The sequence below is a fragment of the Prionailurus viverrinus genome, chromosome B4, assembly GCF_022837055.1.
Source record: "Prionailurus viverrinus isolate Anna chromosome B4, UM_Priviv_1.0, whole genome shotgun sequence".
Classification (NCBI taxonomy): domain Eukaryota; kingdom Metazoa; phylum Chordata; class Mammalia; order Carnivora; family Felidae; genus Prionailurus; species Prionailurus viverrinus.
This window is the reverse complement of record NC_062567.1, coordinates 68805500-68822220: the sequence shown is the minus strand read 5'-3', so window position 1 is coordinate 68822220 and position 16721 is coordinate 68805500. Positions and strand designations below refer to the sequence as shown.

Genomic DNA, 16721 nt, shown 5'->3' with positions numbered 1-16721 from the left:
AATGAAAAAGAAAAAAGAAGAAAAAAATAAATTGTTTGAAAATTTGAAAAAGTGAATACACTGTATTAGACTAAAATAAAATGATGGAAGTAAAATAGAATTTGAAAACATTTACATAAAAGCAAAAAATATAGTAAAAAAATAAAAATACTTTAATAGAAATTTGAAGTAAAAATGAAGTTTTTCTCTCCTGCATTCAAGAGAAAGAAAAGAAATAAAAAAGAGAAAAAAAATAGAAAAAAATAAAGGAAATCATTTGAAAATTTGAAAAGGTGAATACACTGAAGTAGACTAAAATAAAACGATGGAAGTAAAATAGAATTTGAAAAAATTTACATAAAAGCAAAAAATATAGTAATAAAAATTAAAGAAAATTATTTTTAATAAAAATTGAAAATAAAAATGAATTTTTACTTTTTCTGTATTCAAGAAAAAGAAGTGTAAAAGAGAAAAAAAAAAGAAAGAAAATTGAATAGATGGACCTGCTTACAGATTGAAGTAGGACTGAAATTGCTTCCTTTTTCCCCTAGAAGTCAGTCCATGTAGCTCTTTATAGTCCATAGATTAAGCTGGCAGTGAGGTTTGTGTTCTTGAAGAGCAAAGTTGGCCCAGTTGGGCAGGGCTCAGTGTAACAGCTCCGCTCTCCACTAGATGGCGCTGCTAGCCTACTGGGGTGAATTGTTGCGGTGCTGGTAGGTGCTTACGCGCATGCGCGGGAGCGGTGAAAAATGGCGCCACCCAGCCCCCCAGTCTGTTCTCCCGGATCAGCAGTCGACCGGTCCTCCGTCTTTAGCTCTCGTCCACTACCCGCTTTTCCACTCTCCGTGACCAGGCCCTAAGCAGTACCTCTCTCCCAAGTTTTGTCTCAGATGCGGCTGTTTCCCCCGGCCCCTTACTTCCGAAGGACTGCAGCTTTGACCCGTTCCGCCCCTCTGTGGGAGGGTCTTATGAACAATGGCCGAATGAACAATGGCCGAATGTTGGCTGCACCCAGGAACGCTTGCTGGACCCTGCTGCTGCCGGTGCCCGAGACTGCAGCCAGGTGCCAGCCCGTCCCAGAAACAGTTCGCGAGACAGTGTAGCAGCAGCGTTTCAGGGATTATGGGAAATCAACACACATCTGGCACCTGGCTTCACCCTTAACGACCTTGTTCCAGCACCAGCAAATGTGGCTGTTTTCTGGGGTCTGCTGGGACCAGGTGGCTTCAACAGTCTCTACCAAATGTCCTTCCAGCAGTGGAACCGCTTTTCCCCATGTGGCCTGAGAACTTCCCGGACCCCACTCTGTTCCTGGGGATCCGCCCTTCCCACCAGAGCACCCCAAGGTATCGAGCGGCGGAGTTGCAGACTCTGCGCTCCTCCTGTTTAAAGTCTTAATGGGATTTAAACCCTCTCCTTTCTCCTTTCTCCTCCCTTTTTAGTTTAGTCCCTGTGGCTGTTTCCAATTTTCCACTTTCTCTCCAGCTGCTTTTGGGGAGGGGTGCTTTTTCCGTATTCTCCCCCTGCCCCCAGTCTCCGTCCTCTCTTCCTGCTCCTTCTCACTCCCCAAGTTCACCTCTCCACGCTTTGTACCTGCTGAATTCTGTGGTTCAGGTTGTGCAGATTGTTGTGTTAATCCTCCAGTCAGTTTTCTAGGTGTGTAGGATGGTTTAGTGTTGGTCTGGCTGTATTTCATGGCCACGAGACACACACAAAACTTCCATGCTGTTCCGCCATCTTGGCTCCTCCTCAGGACTTATTCATCTTATAACTGGAAGTTTGTACCCTTTGACCACCTGCATTCTTTTCTCCCATCCCTTAAATAGGCCTCTGAGAACCACCAATATGTTCTCTGTTTCTATGAGTTTAGGTTTTAAGATTCCACATCTAAGAGAGATCATACAGTATTTGCCTTTCTCTGTCTGACTTACTTCACTTAGCATAATGCCTTCGGGTATTATCCATGTTGTTGCAAAAGGCAGGATTTCCTTCTTTTTTATTGCTGAATAATATTCCAGTGTGTGTGTGTGTGTGTGTGTGTGTGTGTGTGTGTGTTTGTGAGCAAGCATGCACGTGTGTGTATGTATGTATATATATATCATGTTTTTTTCTCAATAGACTTCATTTTATAGAGGAGTTTTATTTTTTATTTTTTTAAATGTTTATTTTTGAGAGAGAGAGAGCGAGAGAGAGAGAGAACAAGTGGGTGAGGGGCAGAGAGAGAGGGAGACACAGAACCCAAAGCAGGCTCCAGGCTCTGAGCTATCAGCACAGAGCCCCATGTGAGGCTCAAACCCATGAACCATGAGACCATGACCTGAACCAAAGTTGGATGCTTAACTGACTTGCCACCCAGGCGCCCCTATACAGCAGTTTTAGATTTTCAGAAAAAATGAGCAAAGTACAGAGTTCCCATATACCCTCCTGTCCACAGTTTTTCCTATTATTAACATGTTACATTAGTATTGTATATTTTGGTTACATTTAATGAACCAGTTTTAGTATGTTATTATTAACTAATGTTTGTATTTTACTCAGATTTCCATAGTTTTTTTTTTTTTTTTTTTTTTGAGAGAGACAGAATTGAGGAAGGGGCAGAGAGATGAAGAGAGACAGAATCCAAACCAGGCTCCATGATGATGGCACAGAGCCCCACGTGGGGCTGGAACCCAGGATCATGACCTGAGCCAAAACCATGAGCCAGGTGTTTAACCAGCTGAGCCACCTGCCCTGGATTTCTTTCGTTTTTGTCTAATTTTTTTTTTTTTTTTGCCAGAATCTCATCCATGAGACCACATTACATTTAGTTGTCATATCTTCTTAGGCTCCTCTTGTCTGTGGCATCTCCTCAGACTTTTCTTTATCTCTGATGACTTCAATAATTTTGAGGAGGACTGGTTTTATAGAATGCCCCTCTGTTGATTTGTCTGATGTTTTCTTCATGGTTTAAACTGGGTTTATAGGTTCTGGAAAGGAAGACCGCAGAGATGAAGTGTCATTTTCATTACATCATATCAAGGGCACATACTTTCACAAGCTTTATGACTGTTTATGTTGATCTTGATCACCTGGCTGAGTAAAGTTTGTCAGGTTTCTCCACTGTAAATTTACCCCTTTTTTATTTCTTTCCATGCTGTGCCTTTTGGAAGGAAGTTGCTATGCATAGCCCATATTGAAGGAGTGTGGAGTTAGGCTCTTCCCTTCCTTAGGTACAGTATCTACATAAATTATTGGCAATTCTTTTGCATGATAGTTTTGTTTTCCCTCTCCCCCCATCTACTGAGTCATTCAGTCATTTATTTCTATCAGCATGGACTCATGGATTTTATGCTTTGGGCTATAATTCAATACTTCTTTTTTTTTTTCTTTAAATTGCTCCAGCTTTGGCCATGGGAGCTTTTTCAGTTGGCTCCTGTATCCTTTTGACATACCTCATCAATGTGTCTGTTTTTTTGTTTTTGTTTTGTTTTGTTTTACTGCTTTTTGTTTTTTGAGCACTTATTTTCTGGCACTACACAGTGCTCCAGGCTTATCTTGTATCTTGTATATATTCTGCCCCCAGTCCTAGAACCAGTCATTTTTCTAAGGAGCCTTAGTTTCTTTTATAAAAGAACAGTATTCAAAATCATGATCTAGGTACTAAGTGTGCTCATTGTTATTGGGGCATCATTTATTTTAGGTCCTCAGTTGACAGAGCAAAGATACGTATGTATGTATACTAATGTGTGTGTGTGTGTGTGTGTGTGTGTGTGTGTGTGTGTGTGTGTGTGACCGTCAGTAATTATATTAAAGTGAGTTCTTATACTCTCTTCAATCCTAACCTATTAGTATATGGATCATTCTAGCCTCTTCCCCTTGCTTATCTGTAAATTCCCACCCAATAGTGAGAAACCCAGCTGTTACCCTTTTGCATCTATTTACTTGAATGTTCAGTTCCAGTATACATGTAGAGCGGTATCATATTGGCTAAAACTGTAACCCTGTGGGGTACAGTGCTTATATGCAATTCCTTTTTCATTTAGTTTTACAAACTCCATTACCAAAGTTACTCAGGTTAGCACATGTTCTCACCACACCCTTCAGTGAGGTGGTTTATATTTTAACATTATATATTATATATTATTTTGTATATATATAATTATTATTATTAATATATATTAATATATATATTATTTTAATATTATATATTCTCTTGTCACCAAACTCCTAAACGATGTTTTCAAAAAAATGGGATAAATTAAGATTCATTCTTTGTGCTGTCAAGTTCTACAGATTTTGACAAGTGCATAATGTCGTGTATCCACTGTTACAATATCATACAGAATAGTTCCACTGCCCTAAAAGTCTCCTGTGCTTTGCCTACTCATCCCTCTACCCCTTATCTGAATCCCTGGCAGTCACTGATATTTTATCATTTCTATAATTTACTTTCCCAAAATGTCAAGTATTCAAAACAGTTTAAATCATACAGTATGTGGCCTTTTCACACTCGTTTCTTTCACTTATTAATATGCATTTAAGATTCATCCATGTATTTTTGGTGGCATGATAGCTCATTTATTTTTATCATAGAATTTTATCACATATATTCCACTGTATGGATGCACCACAGATTGTATAGTCACCTATTGAGAATATCTTAGTTGCTTCCAGTTGCTGGAATAAAAGTGCTGTAAATATCCATGTATGTTTTTTGTGTGGATCTAAGTTTTCAAATCAGTTGGATAAATAGCTAGGAATGTGATGTCTGGAACATATAGTAAGACTATGTTTACCTCTGTAAGAAACTGCCTAACTGTCTTCCCAAGTGGCTGTACTATTGTACATTCCCGCTAGTAATGAAGAAGAGTTCCTTTTACTTCTCATCCTCAGCATTTGGTATTGTATTTTTGGGTTCTAACCAGTGTAATACATGTTATCTCACAGGGAACTTAATTTGCACTTCCCTAACAAAAAATGAGGTTGAGCACCTTTTCATATGCTATTGTATATCCTCTAGATGTATAAAGTTATGCATGTATATGTCAGGTGTCTGTTGAGATGTTCATTTTTTGATTTGGTTGTTTTCTTATTGTTGACTTTTGGGAATTCTTTGTATATGTTGATACAAGTCCTTTGGTAGATGTATTTGCAAGTATTTTCTTCCTGTCTGTGGCTTTTCTTTTTACTCTTAACAATAGCTTTCACAATGCAGAAGTTTTAAATTTTAACAAAAGTCTCACTATTTTTTCTTTCATGGATTATATTTTTAGTGTTGTGTTTAAAAACCTATTGCCAAACCCAAGGTCACCTAGATTTTTTCCTGTTTTATTCAAGAAGTTCTATGCGTTTTCATTTTTTACCTGTAGGCCTGTGGTCCACTTTGAGTTGACTTTTGTGAAAGGTATATGGGTTGTGTCTAATTCATTTTTTTGCATATGAATGTCAAAATTTCCCAGTACTGTTTGTCGAAAGGACTATCCTTTATGCATTGAATTCCCTTAGCTCCTTGGTCAAAGATCAGTTGGTTATTTTTATGGATTATTTCTGGTTGTCTACTCTATTACTTTGATCTATGGTCTATGTGTCTGTCTTTCCCTAACTACTATGATGTCATGATTACTATAGCTTCCTACTTCCTAGCTTCCTAGTTGCAGTTCAATAACTTGAAATCTTCCAACGTTGTTCTTCCTTTTCAGTATTGTGTTGCTATTTTGGTTCTTTTGCCTTCCCATGCAGACTTTAGAATCAGTTTGTCAGTATCCACAAAACAGCTTGCTAGGATTTTGATTAAAAGTAAGTTGAATCTATATATCAAGTTGGGAAGAATTGACATCTTAACAATATCAAGTCTTCTAATTTATGAACATGGAATATTACTTTATTTATATCTTCTTTGACTCTTTTATCAGAGATTTATAGTTTTCTGTATATAGATCCTTTAAAGATTTTTTTTTAATTTGAAATTTTAAAATAGCTTAGTGTTCATTTTGGGGGGCTATTATAAATTATATTGTGTTTTTTATTTAAAATTCCAATTGTTTATTACCGTTGTATAGAAAAACAATTGACTTTTACATATTGGCTGATTATCCTTCAACCTTGCTAAAAATAGTTATTTTTTTCTAGGAGTACTTTTTTTCTTGGTCAAATCTTTAGGGTTTTCTACATAGAAAATTGTGTTATCTGCAAACAAAATAATTTTTATTCCTTCCTTCCAAAATTGTGTATTTTTAATTTCCTTTTCTTGTCTTATTGCACTAGCGAGGGATTCCACTATAATCTTGAATAGGCATAGTGAGAGGGGACATACTTATCTTGTTCTTGATGATAGGGCAATAGCATCTTGTTTCTCAAGATTAAGTATGATTTTACATACAGATTTTTTTGTAGACATTCCTTGTCAGGTTGAGGAAATTCCCCTCTAATCCTCATTTGCTAAGAGTTTTAATCATGAATGAACATTGGATTTTGTTAGGTGTTTTTTTTTGTATCAATTGATATAATAACATGATGGTTTTCTTTAGCCTATTAATATGGTGGATTACATTATTTCATTTCCTAATGTTGAATCAGCATTACATACTTTGGATAAATCCCACTTGTTCATGGTGTATAATTCTTTGTATATATTGTTGGAGTTATTTTCCTAATATTTCTTGTATCCATGTTCATGAGAAATATTGGTCTGTAGTTTGTAGTTTTCCTTTTTTACAATGTCTTTAACTGGTTTTGATATTAGCATAATGCTGGCCTCACAGAAGAAAATTAGGAAAAATTTCCTGTGTCTATTTTCTGGATGGAATTGTAAAGAATTGATATCATTTCTTTCTTTATTTCTGGTAGAATTCACTATTGAAACTGTCTGGGCCTAGTGCTTTCTGTTTCAGAAGGTTATTATTGATTCAATTTATTTAACAGATATGAGGGCATCAAGATTATTTATCCTTGTATGAATTAGGTAGTTTGTTTCTTTAAATAATTAGTCCACCTCATCTGGGTTATCAAATTTCTGGACATAATATTGTTCCTAATATTCCTTTATTATCCTTTTGCTATCCATGATATTAGTAGTGATGATTCCTCTTTTAAATCTAATAGTGGTGATTTGTGTCTTTTTTCTTTTTCTCTTGACTAGTCTAACTAGCAGTTTATCAATTTTACTATTCTTTTCAAAGAACCAGCATTTGGTTTTATTGGTTTTCTCTATTAATTTCCCATTTTCAATATCATTGTTGTCTGTTTTCTGTTATTTCTTTTCTTCTCTTTGCTTTATGTCTAAATTGATCTTCCTTCTATAATTTCTTAAGAAGAAAGTTTAGATGATTGATTTTAGATCTTTATTGCTTTCTAATGTATGTATTTATTTCTTTAAATTTCCCTTAAGCACTGTGTATACTTGCACTGTGCATACTTCATCACAAAATTTTGTAATGAATTGAATTTTCATTTAGTTCAGAAAAATTTTTAATTATCTTTTTTTGAAAAAAATTTTTTAATGTTTATTATTTTTGACAGAGAGAGAGAGAGAGAGAGAGAGAGAGAGAGAGTGAGCGAGCAGGGAAGGGGCAGAGAGAGAGGGAAACACAGAATGGGAAGCAGGCTCCAGGCTCTGAGCTGTCAGCACAGAGTCCACTGCGGGGCTCAAACTCACAGACCACAAGATCATGACCTGAGCTGTAGTCTGTGCCGCCCAACCAACTGAGCCACTCAGGCGCCCCTTTAATTACCTCTTGTAACTTATTGGGGTGCCTGGGTGGCTCAGTCAGTTAAGCGTCTGACTTCAGCTCAGGTCACGATCTTGTGGTTTGTGAGTTCGAGCCCCGCGTCGGGCTCTGGGCTGATGGCTCAGAGCCTGGAGCCTGCTTCCAGTTCTGTGTCTCCCTTTCTCTCTGCCCCTCCCCCGTTCATGCTCTGTCTCTCTCTGTCTCTCTCAGTCTCAAAAATAAATAAACGTTAAAAAAAATTTTTTTAAAAAGAAACTTATTTTGTGACCTATGTTTTCCTTTTTTGTTTGATCTCCAAATATGTTTGGATTTTCCAGATCCCTTTCTGTTACTGATAGTTAATTTAATTCCATTCCAATTTGAAAAAGCACCTCTTTTAGGCACCTTTACAGATAAATGAAGTCTCTAAATGTTTAGATGATGAAGGTTAGCTGTTAATTATGCTATAAGGGTAGAATATTATAATGAAAGCAGGTCTTAGACCAAATTCTGCCACATACTTAGACATTTTCTAAGCAGGCATAAAATAGTGCATACAACTGGTCTTGTAATCTTATTGATATCCCATCTCTCTGCTCTCATAGGGGACTTACTGCAACTTGCATGAAATGTTCACCAGAGGCAAGTTAAATGATATTTTAGAGGCAGAATGTGGTCACCTCTCTAGTAACCATCAGAATCCTCTGATCCAGTGGCTGAACCCTGAGGGCTTTCTAAGGATTAAGTCTAGGATGCCCTCTCTAAGAGTGCAAGATACAGGATTTGCTAGAATTTATTCTGGGTTTGTGCAAGAATGGGAAGTGTCACTACAATATCCTCATAACTTTGAGTATCATTACTTTGACCAATGAAGTCAACATAGCTGGAACACTATAAAAGTTACCTTACAATTGTGGCCTTTCTGATCTATTATTAACTTCTAGGTTACCACCCAAGAAATGACAATTCCTATCAGGACATTTTACTGCTCTGGAAGTTACTTTAAACAAACACACATTTGCATCACACTGTCTGTGCTGAAGTATTTTAAAGTAAACTTCTTATATTGTAACACCAAGATCTGGAATACAAGAAGAGGAATGGTTTTGAGGAAAGAAGAATAATTTGCTTATGTAAATCCTGACATTCTATAAAAATATATAGCTGTGCATAATAGAAAGATGTTTCACCATTAAAAACAATCGTTTTCCAAATTTACTTATTTTTTGCTTTTCGTTGGTACCAGGTAAAATCCTCTACCAAGAGAAACATATAGCACAAGCCAAAAACAGTTTCCTGCCAGCATTTTTTCATGGGATCTGCATTTGAGAAAATTGGTTTTCCAAAGGAACAAAAAGGTAAGATCATATCAGAGCAGAGATTGGCCAAAAAAACCAGTACATTCCAACATGTATGAATTTTAAGTGTGTTAATTCTCACATAAAAATAGAAGCATACTGGGGCGCCTGGGTGGCGCAGTCGGTTAAGCGTCCGACTTCAGCCAGGTCACTATCTGGCGGTCCGTGAGTTCAAGCCCCGCATCAGGCTCCGGGCTGATGGCTCGGAGCCTGGAGCCTGTTTCCAATTCTGTGTCTCCCTCTCTCTCTGCCCCTCCCCCGTTCATGCTCTGTCTCTCTCTGTCCCAAAAATAAAAATTAAAACGTTGAAAAAAAAAATTAAAAAAAAAATAGAAACATACAATATCTTTGTAATTAAATTTGATTTAATGAAACTGAGACTTTCTCCCCTAAGAGTTTATTAAATGCTTTGAGGTGGGGTGGGAGAAGCATGAAAAATAATTTCAGGGGTGCCTGGGTGACTAAGTTGGTTAAAGCATCTGACTCTTTAAATTTTTTTTTTTTAACGTTTATTTATTTTTGAGATAGAGAGAGACAGAGCATGAATGGGGGAGGGTCAGAGAGAGGGAGACACAGAATCCGAAACAGGCTCCAGGCTCTGAGCTGTCAGCACAGAGCCCGACACGGGACTCGAACTCAGGGACTGCGAGATCATGACCTGAGGCGAAGTCGGCCGCCCAACCGACTGAGCCACCCAGGCGCCCCTAAGCATCTGACTCTTGATCATGATCATGATCTCATGGTTCCTGAATTCAAGCCCCGCATTGGGCTCTGCACTGACAGTGTGGAACCCGCCTTGGATTCTCTCTCTCCCCCTCTCTGCCCATTCCCCACTCATTCTCTCTCCCTCAAAATAAATTCTCCTTCCCCACTCACTCAAAATAAACAAATAGAAGCTTAAAAAAAAGAGAGAAAAATAATTTCCATTTGTAGGGCCATGGCAAAAGACTACAGTGGCGTAGGCAAAAAGACAGAATGAGCTGACCTGTACTAGAATCCTCTCTCTGACCTCTCCCGTCTGTATTTCCTGTTGTCTTCCCCCCCTACTGCTTGTATGAAGCCTAGGTGAACAGCACCTATGTATATGCTATATTCCTATCCCTAAGTAATTTATATATCTATAAATTAGATACTCCTCATTTGAATCTCCTTACTGGTTCTGCCACATTGTCCAAGTTCCTGAATTGCTCTTCATCTCAGTTTCTTAATCTGTGAAATAGAAATAATAATTGTGTCTATCACAAAAATTATGTGGGTATCCAATGACCTAATTCATGTGATATGCTTAACAAAGGGCTAAAAAGCAGTTCATATACATGTTAACAACTCCTATACATGTTAACTGTTATCATTTTGGTGCAGTTTTGGGTGAGACTGAATTCAAAATTGTAGCTTCCACATATTGTTTGTTGGGGAGATGAATCAATTTACCTTGCGGTAGGTCTTCTGTGTTTAGGTAAGTCAGTTGAGTAGTTCTTAGTTATGTAAAGGTAAGACTGAGTTCCCTTGAGGAGGAAAGAGCAAGACATTTGGTAGCCAGACAAGGGAAGTCCTCAATGAAACTTGGAATGTAAAGAAGAGTAAATATGTGGTCAAGAAGCCTCCTGGGAGGAAGAGAGTCCTCTATCACTTCTTTTGAGGTTTGCTATTATCAGAAACTGTGTGATGAACTCTCATGATTTTAGTTAATCATTTGGTAGGAAGGAACAAGGGCCTCAAAGAGGTGCATCATATGGAAATAGAGTCTAGACTCAACACTGAGAGGTTAAAGATGTTTTGGGGGCAGGGCTACTCTCAGTCCATTGTGATGCCAAGACTAGAGGACTCTCAGGACCTAGGACCTTGCCCACTGCATTGCACTTTGTACAGAGGATGTCCCTGCACATGAGGATAACCAGAAGATCTTCAATTTGGGTACTCAAGGATGGGACATTCCTCTCAAAGCTTTCTCTTTTAAGGGATATACGTTCTTTTTTTTTTTTTTCCTAATTTTTTTTTATTTTTCATTTTTTAAAATTTACATCCAAATTAGTTAGCATGTAGTGCAACAGTGATTTCAGGAGTATAGTCCTTAGTGCCCCTTACCCATTTAGCCCATCCCTCCTCCTACAACCCCTCCAGTAACCCTCTGTTTATTCTCCATAGTTATGAGTCTCTTCTGTTTTGTCCCCCTCCCTGTTTTTATATTATTTTTGTTTCCCTTCCCTTATATTCATCTGTTTTTATCTTAAAGTCCTCAAATGAGTGAAGTCATATGATTTTTGTCTTTTTATGACTTACTGATTTCACTTAGCGTAATACCCTCCAGCTCCATCCATAGTTGCAAATGGCAAGATTTCATTCTTTTTGATTGCTGAGTAATACTCCATTGTATGTATGTGTATGTATATGTATATGTATGTGTATGTGTGTATATATGAGTGTATATATATACGTATATATATATACATATATATATATAAATATATGTATGTATATATATATACCAAATCTTCTTTATCCATTCATCCGTCGATGGATATTTGGGCTCTTTCCATACTTTGGCTATTTTGGCTATTGTTAATAGTGCTGCTATAAACATGGGGGGCATGTGTCCCTTTGAAACAGCACACCTGTATCCCGTGGCTAACTGCCTAGTAGTGCAATTGCTGGGTCGTAGGGTAGTTCTATTTTTAGTTTTTTGAGGAACCTCCATACTGTTTTCCAGAGCAGCTGCACCAGCTTGCATTGCCACCAACAATCCTCTTTCTCCGCATCCTCACCAACATCTGTTGTTGCCTGAGTTGTTAATGTTAGCCATTCTGACAGGTGTGAGGTGGTATCTCATTGTGGTTATGATTTGTATTTCCCTGATGATGAGTGATGTAAGGGATATACATTCTTAAGGGTCATCTTAGCAGAATGAAAACAACCATGTGACTAAAAGAAACCAATTCCAACAGCAACCAATGAAGAAATATGGCAATGAAGGAAAACAATGATAATGGAGTAGCCAAGTTGCCATTTCTCTCAAATGCAGGTAGAGCTGAGTGATCCCTAGGGGTAACAGTTGAAGTGAGAACACCTCAGAGAGGTGTTACTGAATTCGAGATAATTTGGTCAAGCAAGTTTTAAGAGATCAGGTAGGAAAATAAAAGGGATAAACCCATATATTATGTAAAGCTGACACACCACTTACATTATATTCATTCTTCCATCAATTTATTACTCATCCATTTACTTATTCATCCATTTGGTATGTATTGAAGATGCTATTTAAGATAAAAAAAACTTCAGGGGCACCTACCTGGGTGACTCAGATGGTTGAGTGTCCAACTTCATCTCAGGTCATGGTCTCATGGTTCCTGAGTTCTTGAGTTCGAGCTATATGTTAGGCTCTGTGCTGACAGCTCAGAGCCTGGAGCCTGCTTCAGATTCTATGTTTCCCTCTCTTTCTGCCCGTCCCCTGCTCATACTCTGTCTCTGTCTCTCTCAAAAATAAATAAAACATTTAAAAATTTTTTTAAAAAGGTAAAGAGCTTTAGAAGTCATTTTTTTGCCATCAAGGGGCCAATAATCCCATTAACCAGACATGTTTCTTGGGGCAGCATATGAAAGAATATCATTATGTTTCATTTATTACTATCTTGCCAATGAAACATTGTATACTCAGAAAATCCAATCATCACCTTAGCACAAGTGTTGAAATGTTTCACTCTGCTGAAATGTGTGTGTGTGTGGTGGTGGGGGGGGCACTTGCTCACACACAAGCATTTGTCTTTACATATTCTTGGAATTTGGAATCTTGGGATAACAAAGTACTTATGTCAGTCTTTGCTTGATTTTAGTGTAGTGAATGTTTTGGTGTGGAAGTTTGTTTTGCAAAACAAAAGGTCCATAACACACTACTTGGAGAAGAAAACCTTCTGAAAGCTTGCCCTGGTGGTTCCCATGGAAGCACTGCTTGTCATTTCGTGTAATGACCAACCTAATGATTGGGAAACCTTGCCTAATTGCCAAGTAAGGAATATCCATTCACTGCCACATCAGCCCTTATTATTCTAGAATAAATGAATTCCCACCTGTCATAGATTATCAGATATTTCTGTATCTGTTCAGCAAGGGTAATATTAATAGTGCAGTGAAAACAGAACTGTGTGGATCTGCTGTCTTTGTTCCTTTGCTAATCTTGGATATTTTTCTTTTTGGTCTCAAGATGCTGGAATAAACATGCTTTTGGATGCAAGAAGACATCCGATTGAGTATTCCTTAATTAATGAAATCTTTTTAAAAGCATCCCAATATCCTTAGGATGTCTTGGAGCACCTGGACAGAATGAGCAAAGAGCTTACTGTGCTTATTTAAAAATTCCTATTCATAGCACAACTAACTGAAGTATTCTAATCAGCTGTCAGGCAGGCAGGTCTCCCCATAGCTTTTGGACAGCCCCAAGGCTCACAGAGAGATGGTGGAGAGGGTCAGGTTGACAGATTGTTTTTGCTGTCTTAACGAGTGCAAATGAACTGATTTTGCTGAAAAATCTCTCCGGATTATGACAGACAAAACATCTTTCACAACATGATATGTTTTCAGTGGGCAGCTCTGGTTTCTTCATGTAGAGATTGCCGATCCAGTTTGCGTGTTCTAGTATATTCCTATTTTTTGCCATGGTGACTCATCATCCTCAGCAATTCCCTGAAAACACAAACAGAAGAGCTCAGAAAGCAAAGGCAGAATATGTGGGGTTTTTGTTTTTTTTGTTTTTGCCTAGGGTGTCCAGTGGTAGAGGTTGACACATCAACTCCTGAGTCATTTTGTCTATTTGGTCAATTCCTCTTTTGTAATGAGCATGAATATATGATACAAAGATCTTCATACTATGTGCTCATTCCCTTTATGTTCATTTATATACTTCTACAACCTCTGAAGAGCCTTCCAGGCCTCTTACCACAGTCCATAAGTCCATAACTATTCCAACCTTGGTTGACATCCATTTACACACAAAGTATACGAGCAGGTAAACCAACCAAAGCACTGACCATCGGGAAGAATTTCTCTTTCCAGTGTTTTTTAGGGCTGTCCCTGAATGAGCCACAGTAGAGTTGCTGTCCACTTTCAGCTGACACCCATATACCAAGCCAAACTATCCATAAACCAAGCTTATTTTCCCCCCTTTAGTCATTCATTTGGGATCTGCCATATTGTTCATAGGTATGAGTAGAAGGAAGAATACTATTATTATAGAGGTGGATGCTCTTAATACAGGCTGCTATAACAAACAAACAGAGACTGGGTAGGTAGCTTAAACAACAAACACTTATTTCTCACATTTCTGGAGACTAAGAGGTCCAAGAACAAGGCTCCAGAAGATTTGGTGTCTGACATCTAGTTTCCAGGTTCCTAGATAAGCTATGTTCTCTTTAGATCCTCACATAGCAGAGAAATTGAGCTCTCGATTCTTTATCTCCTCATAAAGGCACATACCCCCTCGTAGGGTCTCTGTTCCCCAAACCCCATCCAAATTTCATTTTAATCATTTCCCAAAGTTCCCACCTCCAAATACCATCACACTGGTGGTTAGGCTTCAACAGATGAGTTTCAGGAGGATACAAACATTCAGTCCATAATAGATGCTGTGGGGAGTCCTGGCCTACCTGCTCATGTGTCTTATGTGGGCTCTCCGGTCCTGTTTGTGCTTGATACCAGGTGTACCACCTCCATCTGACACTGAACTACGCTGGGCCTGCCCAGCCTGATGACTGGGGTTGATAGGACCCAGCCCATAACGAGCAATGAGCTGTATGGTCATGTGGCACCCTACACTGAGGGGACTCATCTCCACCAGGGCCTAGTACCATGTCAGGAGGTGTTTTTCCAAAAGCATATAATTCTCTTCTGAAGATGACATAGCCTCCTCTGGAAACCCAGGGGCCTGCGTTAAGATTCTCTCAGTGGGACGCGGCACAAACTCCACTCAGTTTCTTTCATCACCACTGATACCTACAACACTTGTGGCCCAAGTGGCGGTGCGATTGCTTGCCTGTCATCTTGGAGCTGCTTCGGAGTCCTCTGCTGCCCTAAGCTTAGATCCTTTTACATTACCGGCTTTATGGCATGGAGTTATATTTCTGTATGTGGAATGTAGCCAGTTAGCCATCACGTTTCCTTTTTTGTGGTAAGATGTGCCAGACACACTAATTTGGAGGGCACGTTTCAGTATGTTCTTAACCTCTGGGTCCCTAAAAATTTTATGACTATGTCAAGCCTTTGGATTTTTTCAAGGCCCATATCCTACCCCATGGGACACATATCTCTTACAAGATCTTCTGTACACTAGGCAGCTCTTGCTCATTGACCCCTATAATATAGTATATATACTATATATATAGTATATTATGTATATATAATATATATAGTATATTATATCAATATAGTATCATTGATAAAATCAGTCAATGTGACATTCTGTAGAATGTCCAGATGATCAGATTTCTTTGGTATGTTTTGACAAAAGGCAGTAGAGTTATTCCTGGCTAGCACTCTAAATTAATATTTTTGTCTGATCCATGTGAATACAAATGGCTACTGATACTCTTTCCTGATTAAGATAGAAATAATGTATTTGTGTTGCTCCAGGAAGAGTATGTCCCTGGGCAAGGTAGCTCTCTACAGCTGAGGCAGACCCTGAGGTATTGAGAGCTAGAGGTAGCCTCTGACTATATCCCCTGAGGCTGGGTGGTAAGTCCTTTGTGGGTAAAGTCACGAAGAGACTTTTTATTGGTATTGTTGTTTTACAAGTAGTTGCAGAACTAAGTTTAATATTTTTAAATTTTGTATTATTTAAAACAATTTTTTTAAGCAATGGCTGAGAGCTAGAACTGAGACATAGGATTACCTTTCTACTTTTGCATATTATCTGTATATATAAATCCAGACATACCTCTTTATTTCCCTATCTGTAAGCTTAGTTTATCTTTTTCCCCCTAAGTTTATTTATTTATTTTGTGAGAGAGAGAGAGAGAGAGAGAGAGAATGAGAGAATGAGAGAATGAGTGGGGGGGGGGGGGGCAGAGAGAGAAGAGAACAGAAGATCCGAAGCCGGCTCTGCATTGCCAGCAGAGAGCCTGATGTGGGGCTCAAACTCATGAACCATAAGATTATAACCTGAGACAAAGTTGGATGCTTAACCAACTTAGTCACCCAGGCACCCCTTAGGTTAACTTTTTGAACAATACATATTTCTCTTCATTATATGAGTTGAAATCTTTACAGGTAATCTTTCAGTCCCTATAAACATCTGAGTTACAAGAGCCTCTTCTGGGATCCTTAAATTGGATGGCCCAACCCACAGTTACTGCCATTTCCCTGTTGCCTATAGTGAGCACACAGAATAAGAATCCATTAAAACAGAACCTGTTTTGTGCATCATCCTCACACAAGCAGGTGGTGAGTAATTTTGTCCTGTTGTGGAGAGGGGGCATAAAGACACGAAAGCCAAAACTAAATTGATTTCAGTATCGTATTCATGGGGTCTTGACATCCATTTTTGTCAGAGTGATTTTTTAAAAATATGCTATATTGATGATACCATTTCTTAAAATTCTTCAGAGGTTTCTTATTATCTTTGAAAGAAAGTACAAAGGCCTCAACATGGTCAACAAGGCCCAAGCATGATCTGACCTCTGGCCACCTTTCCCAGCTGAGAGAGGCACCAGAGATA

General features: G+C 38.4%; 1 long non-coding RNA gene across 1 annotated transcript in view; it reads left to right on the top strand.

Moving 5' to 3' along the window:
• Nucleotides 1-1264: 1264 nt before the first annotated feature.
• The window catches only part of LOC125170834 (uncharacterized), a 37848-nt gene continuing 22391 nt past the window's right edge, over nucleotides 1265-16721 (top strand). The window contains exons 1-2 of the long non-coding RNA XR_007154110.1: nucleotides 1265-1325; nucleotides 8911-9022. This is a non-coding gene — a long non-coding RNA (uncharacterized LOC125170834). The remainder of the gene's footprint in view (nucleotides 1326-8910; nucleotides 9023-16721) is intronic.